This window comes from Bicyclus anynana, chromosome 11 (genome assembly GCF_947172395.1).
Source record: "Bicyclus anynana chromosome 11, ilBicAnyn1.1, whole genome shotgun sequence".
Classification (NCBI taxonomy): domain Eukaryota; kingdom Metazoa; phylum Arthropoda; class Insecta; order Lepidoptera; family Nymphalidae; genus Bicyclus; species Bicyclus anynana.
In genome coordinates this window covers 9,584,890-9,592,506 of record NC_069093.1, presented here as the reverse complement: position 1 = coordinate 9,592,506, position 7,617 = coordinate 9,584,890, and the positions used below count along the sequence as shown (strand labels likewise).

The following is a 7,617-nucleotide window of genomic DNA, read 5'->3' as shown; positions in this document are numbered from 1 at the left end:
GTCTATAGTTAGTAGGTATCTGCTAATAATGGATTTCCGATAGGGCCGGATTAAAGAGGTCTAAAGGCTCTTAAGCTTAAAAAGTAAGGACTTTTATATGAACTTGCGAAAGCCTTTAGACCTCCTTAATCCGGCCCAATCGCAAAATACATTCATAACAAACGTACACTAACTCTGTTAAACTGTTTTCTACCTCCCTGCCAAATTATTTTTAAAAGTATTTTTTATTTTAAACGGAGAATACAAAAAGAAAAATTAGTGGACATTCTCCATTGTTAACACATTTATGTTACCTAAATCAAGAATTTTTATTATTTTTTCATTTAATGAAAATTAAATGGTAACGAATTGGACTTAGCCGAGCCCAGAACAGACTAAGCTAGAAATGTAGCAATTTTCCCTTAATTTGTCAATTTCCCATTCAGGCTGACAACACTTTTCTTATCAGTTCCTCATAAACTTATCGTAATATTAATCATTAAAGTTTTTACTGTGAAATGTGAAGTCTTTTGTGTTCAATATAGCAATTTATGTAGGTACATTTCTATTAATATTATGTACCTACCAGTTTCTGTGACTTGAGTGGTTATATACTTATGTAAAGGTAACACGTATTGCAATAATAAAAATATGACATTTAAATATGTAATATGAATTGAGACTTTTTGAAAAAGATTTTGCGTGATCATTTAAGTAAGTACTATTATGTATTTATCATAGTCTTTGTTTGTACACCCATCGATCGTAGATCGTTAGATAGGCCCGTGAAGCGTCGCGGAATGAATAATGTTACTCTAGGTATGCCAAATGATTTGAAATGTTAAATGTTATGTCTCAGTTAAGGCTGTATGCATACAAACGCACTAGTTAGTTTTTGTTGCAGTCAAAAATACCTAATAGTTTTGATTTTATAGGCATTCAATATTTTTATAGGTTTCGAAAAATATCGAGTCCCGCTAACAGTCACGTGACCGCTTGTGACGTCATGTTACAACAGGCTTCCCAACTTAGGGGTTTTCCTCCCAGATTTTTCCAAAGGCTTTCGCAAGTTCATATGAAAGTCCTTACTTTTTAAGCTTAAGAGCCTTTAGACCTCTTTAATCTGGCCCTTTCATAAAAGACGTCATTTTTTCTGATGTTTGAATGACGTTTGAACATCAGAAAAAATGACGTTTCATTCTGGTTTGTAAAAGACGTCTACCAACTATAAACCACCTCCCTGCTAAATTTCAAGTTTGTAGCATTTAGGCTCGTTGGCACTAATTTATTATGGCAGTGATGAAGATATACTTAAACACAGCGAAAGTATCAAAAGGTCTTTAATTACTTTATAGTTTAAATATTTACAATGGTAATACGACAAGACTATGAGCGCGTCAAACGCAACAATCGAACGCACCGAGAACGAAAAGTGGGTAGATTTCGACTGTCGACTGCATTGAGCGCGGAGCGCGTGACGTAAGCCGGCCGCCGCGCCACATACAACGGGTTTCACTCGAGTATGCGCGCGAATTAAATTTAATGAGTGAAATGTGTATATAATAATTTGTGAGTGTGGAATTATGAATGTATGTAATGTAAGTGTGTATGTAAGTGTGAATGAATGTATTAAATAAATTAAAATAATTATATATAATGAAATAAAAATATATAATATTATATATTATAAATAAATAAATTAATTATGTATACAGTAGTAATATTATAAATAAATAATGGTATATGTAGCCTACAATCACTCCCCACCAGAGGCCGTGTCTACGGACGATAGAAATCCGGAAACCGTACTCGTCTCCCTGACCGTGAGAAACGTGGAGTTTCTCCAGCTTGTTGCTGGGTGGATGGAGGGTCTGAAGGTTTAGATGGTGGGTCTGGAGGCTTGGATGGTGGAATATCCAGGGAGTATGGCTGGGATGTGTCGTCAGACAGTATAAACGCTGGTTTCAGTCGGTCTATGGATACTGTGACGCTTTTCCCCTTGACATTAATTTTGAAGGTCTTAGCACCTCTCTGCAAAATTTCGTAAGGACCTGTGTAAGCTGCTTGTAGGGACCCACGTGCAGCGTCATCCCTAAGAAATACGTGACTGCACGTGTCGAGCTGTTTGAAAACGAAGGTTTTGCGGGATTTGGAATGGTGCTGAGTTGGGACCGGTCGAAGTTTCTCGGCAAAAGATCTCATTCGAGCTGAGAAGTCAGTGATGTCGGTGGTGTAGCCAGGGTTTGCGCGGTCAAAAAATTCACCGGGCAGCCTGAGCGGTTCACCGTACACCAGTTCGGCTGAAGAGGCTTTGAGATCTTCCTTCATAGCAGTTCTTATGCCAAGAAGTACAAGGGGCAGTGATTCGGTCCAATTTGAGTCGGCATGGCAAGTTATAGCTGCCTTCAGCTGTCTGTGAAAGCGCTCAACTAAGCCGTTGCACTGTGGGTGGTAAGAAGTTGTCCTGCGGTGTTCAAATCCAATGGATTTGGCCAACTGCTGGAAAAGCGCCGATTGGAATTGTGCTCCTCGATCTGTAACTATATCAGTAGGAACACCGTAACGCGATACCCAACAAGAAATGAAAGCTTTGGCCACTGTCTCAGCGGTTATATCGGCGATAGGGACAGCTTCTGGCCATCGCGTGAAGCGATCGACGGCTGTCAAACAATACCGATAACCGTTTGAGTACTGCATTGGCCCGACAAGGTCTAAATGGGCGTATTTGAACCGCGCTGAAGGTAAAGCAAGCGTACCTATAGGTGACGACACGTGTCGGCTTACCTTCGTGCGCTGGCAAGCCAAACATGCCTTAGACCAGTCGCGGCAGTTTTTGCGCATGAGAGGCCACACAAAGCGCTGTGCAACGAGCTTAGCTGTAGCGTTGGGACCAGGATGGCTAAGAGAGTGGAGGCTATTAAAAATTTGCCTACGGCAACTCTCGGGGACAAAAGGTCTGGCAGACGGGGTACTAACGTCGCAGTACATTTCAGTACGACTGCCAGGTATTGTCCTCTTTGTCAATCGGAGGGATGTTTCGCCGTTCAGGCACTGAATGAGCTCTGGATCGGTGGTCTGGGACTTGGCGAGCACTTCTAGATCAACCGGCATCTCTAATTCATGTACACGGGAAAGCGTGTCGGCGACGACGTTATCTTTGCCCGCGATGTGTTGAATATCGGTCGTGAATTGAGAGATGAAGTCTAAATGTCGGAATTGTCTCGGCGAACAGTTCTGTTTTCTTTCGTGAAACGCGAAACTGATCGGTCTGTGATCCGTGAAGATAGTGAAGTGTCTCGCTTCGACCATGTGGCGGAAGTACTTTATGGCCTCGTAAATCGCGAGAAGTTCGCGGTCGTAAGGCGAGTACTTCTGCTGAGCGGAACTCAGTTTGCGCGAGAAGAAGGCTAATGGCTGCCATGCGTCGTCCTGCAACTGTTGAAGAACAGCACCTATGGCAATATCCGAGGCGTCTGTAACCAATGCTAGCTTGGCTCCGCAGTCAGGGTGCGCCAGAAGGGTAGCATTGGAGAGGCTCTCCTTAGTATCGGAAAATGCCTTCAGAGCATCGCCAGTTAAGTTAATGGGGGTTGAGGCCTTCACAGAACCCATGAGAAGGGCGTTAAGGGGGGCTTGAGTCTGGGCAGCATTGGGCAGGAATCTCCTATAGAAATTTACCATGCCCAGGAAGCGCCTGAGCTCCTTAACAGTTTTAGGGACGTTTATGTCCGCGATGGCCTTGACCTTGCTATCTAAAGGTTTGGTACCTTTGTCGGAGATATGGTAGCCCAGGAATGTCACTTCAGATTCTCCAAAGACGCATTTTGCTGTGTTCACCAGCACGCCGTAGTCTTGCATACGGGAGAACAGCTCACGTAGGTGGATTTCGTGTTCTTCGGGAGTCCTAGAGTATACCAAAAAATCATCAAGGTACGGATAGACAAAGTCAAGTCCACGCGTTAGTTCGTCAACGAATCGCTGGAACGTCTGACCGGCATTCCTCAAACCGAAGCCCATGAAGGGGAACTCGTATAATCCAAAGGGACATGTGATCGCCGCCTTCGGGATGTCATCCTCAGCCACTGGGATCTGGTTGTAGGCCTTCACGAGGTCGATGGTACTAAAGACTCGGCAGCCAGTGATGTTGTGGGAAAAATCGTGAATATGGCGGATAGGATATCGGTCAGGGATGGTCCGGGCGTTCAACCGTCGGTAGTCGCCGCAGGGCCGCCAACTGTTGTCCTTTTTTGGAGCCAGATGAAGAGGAGACGACCATGGGCTTTCCGAGGGTCTCGCGGTGCCGTTTGCAAGCATGGCTTCGAATTCCTGTTTGGCAATTTTTAGCTTGTCAGGAGCGAGGCGTCTGGGTTGGGAAGAGACTGGAGGACCTGGTGTAGTTCTGATGTGGTGTTGTGTTTGGTGTTTAGGTGTACCTGGTTTACCGGCGGGGCGGGTGATGTCTGGAAATTCAGCCAATATTTTATGATACCTACTGCTACCGCCAGTCGAAACCTTTACACTTGTTACAAGTACCTCGGGTGACGTCATACCTATAGTACTAATATTAGTAAGGCTATCGATAAGCCTACGGTTGCATATGTCTACTGTTAATTTATAGTGAGACAAAAAATCTACGCCAATGATGGGTTTTGTGACGTCCGCGATTACAAAGCGCCACGGGAAGTTACGGCGTAATCCTATATTTAATGTAAGTTGAATGCAACCGTAGGTATCGATAACTGTACCGTTAGCCGCACACAGAGAAAACGAAGTTTTGTTACGACGTTCACGGATTGCACTAACGGGGTATACGCAAATGTCACTACCGGTATCTACCAAATATTTCGTCTTCGTATCGCGATCCATCACAAATAAGCGACCTGAGTTCCGGCAATCGACGGCCGCCATCACTGATTGCTCCGATCGTTTCCCGACGCGGATTTAAAATTGCACGGCGGCACACACTTGTTTGCGCTAGCACCAAACTTGTGGTGGTACCAGCAGTTAGCGAACCGGCGGGTGCTTGAGGCTGATCGTCTGGACTGGGAACGGCTTCGACTCCTCCCACGGGCTTGACCACGGTCAGTCGACGATGTTCGTTGGCTGTCGCGAGCGACGAGTACGCTGACCTGTTTTGTGAGCTCCGCGACTTGTCGTACTAGTACGTCGAACGCCGACGATGACGTCACAGCGGCTGTCTGTCTGCACGGTGCTGCGATTTCAAACACGCGGTCGGCGAGCTCCGCCAGGGCGTCTAGTGAGCCTCTCTGTGACGCGACGATAGGTTGTATCTCCGTAGGCAAGCGGCTGGACCAGATTGTCCTTAAAAAATCTTCAGGGACGTCGGCGCCGGCTAGATGTTGCAGGTGTCGGAGAAACTGTGATGGTTTGCGATCACCCATTGGCTCATGCGTCAGCAGCTGTTTAATTTTGTTTTCTTTCGACACTGATAACCTTTTTATAAGCTCCGTCTTCAGTTTTTCGTAATCCGGGGGGCCTGTGATGATGTCCTCGACCTCGGACGCATGTTGTCTGTCGAGACAAGCGAGCACTTGGTAGAACTTTATCTCGTCATCCGTTATGCCGAACATCCGAAACTGTGCTTCTACCTGGCGAAACCAGATAATGGGTTTTTCTGTCCAAAACGGTGGGGCTTTGATCTGCCTCACAGGCGCGGTGTCTTGCGATCCACTTGACATCATTTTCGGTTTTGCGCGTGGCCGAGTGTTCACTGTAGCGGCCGTATCACTATCACTGCTCATTTTGAATGATTTTTTTGAGGGTCACCAGTTTAGGCTCGTTGGCACTAATTTATTATGGCAGTGATGAAGATATACTTAAACACAGCGAAAGTATCAAAAGGTCTTTAATTACTTTATAGTTTAAATATTTACAATGGTAATACGACAAGACTATGAGCGCGTCAAACGCAACAATCGAACGCACCGAGAACGAAAAGTGGGTAGATTTCGACTGTCGACTGCATTGAGCGCGGAGCGCGTGACGTAAGCCGGCCGCCGCGCCACATACAACGGGTTTCACTCGAGTATGCGCGCGAATTAAATTTAATGAGTGAAATGTGTATATAATAATTTGTGAGTGTGGAATTATGAATGTATGTAATGTAAGTGTGTATGTAAGTGTGAATGAATGTATTAAATAAATTAAAATAATTATATATAATGAAATAAAAATATATAATATTATATATTATAAATAAATAAATTAATTATGTATACAGTAGTAATATTATAAATAAATAATGGTATATGTAGCCTACATAGCATAACAAATGAAACACTTTCATACAAACTTGTGAGAGCCTCTAGACCTCTTCAATCCGGCCCTATCGAAAATCGATTATTAGCAAATACTACTACTAACTATATACTACCTCCCTGCCAAATTTCATCTTTCATCAAGCGGTTTTTGAGATTTGGTGAGAATGACCTTTCACATTTATATATTAAGATAACAAGATTAGCCGACGACCGAACATTATTTTCCCCGTTTTGGCAACATTTTTGATCAGTGCTTTGCTCTTATTGGTCGTAGCGTGATGTTATGTAGTTAATAGCCTTCCTCGTTAAACGGGCTTTTCAACACAAAAAGTATTTTTCAATTCTAAACATTAGTTCATCAGTAGGTAAGACAGAAGTACGAAATCGCCTATACGAACGAGCAAATGTTGTTTGATGACATTAAACGCGAGGTGTTCACCGCGCGCTCACTTTAAAATTCTATATCTCGGGAATTAATTAACGTATCGAAATAATTCTTTCACGAGTAGGTATTTTTGTTTTCAACGGATAATACAGAAAGCTAACATTTAAAATAGTTAACATTATTCAGTGGTTTTGCACGTTGAGTATACATAACTTGCGGACGCCCGCGACTTCGTCCACGTAAAAATCGATGTCAACTTTCAACCCCTATTTCACATTCTATTTTGCAAGTTTTATAACTTATACCTAATAAATAGTCCACTTATCATTTTACATTTTACAAAGGTACCTAGAAAAATTAAAATCATTGCACCACACCACCCACTTATCTAAAAACAAGTAACCAGTGACAGCAAAGACCATAATTATACTCAGTGACAGTCTTCGACCGTCATAATAACAGGACCTGCCTCGCTGGCCGTTACCCCTCTGACAAAGTTCAAATATATATATTAAATAGCTAAACCAATGATCTAACGCGTTTATAAAAACTGTTGCTATAGGATCGATGTTTCATTGTTGTAATTCATTTTCGTCGTGTAAAAAGCTCCTTAAAATCCCGGTATATGTAGTTGAATGACATAAAAAACGGCCAAAAACTCGTAGTTTAGTAAAAGATGGAGTAAAGTTACATTTGTGAGTATTTCTACCATAATTTTATCTAATTTGTAATAAAAACAATTTCTTAAAATAATCGATTTTTTTGATGGAACATCAAAAAATCGATCAAGTAATCGAACATTCTATGTGTATATTCTGCGGATAGTCTAAGCGATGTGTTGGTTTGTCTGTGTTAAAATTACGCGTGTGTGTATTGCGAGTCATGGACCTAGTAACTAGAATAACTGGATTGCGTACTCCCAACGTAAAAACGAGCCAAGCAGGAAGGGTATAGTAAGGGGACAGTGTCTTT

General features: G+C 42.8%; 1 protein-coding gene across 2 annotated transcripts in view; it reads left to right on the top strand.

Moving 5' to 3' along the window:
- Nucleotides 1-480: 480 nt before the first annotated feature.
- The window catches only part of LOC112048181 (uncharacterized), a 40,071-nt gene continuing 32,934 nt past the window's right edge, over nt 481-7,617 (top strand). Inside the window, exon 1 of one of the 2 annotated variants that reach the window (XM_052884372.1) lies at nt 481-604. The gene's annotated coding sequence lies outside the window, so the exon portion shown is untranslated. Of the gene's footprint in view, nt 694-7,617 lie in introns of both variants that reach the window. The other variant, XM_052884371.1, reaches the window with a different exon arrangement.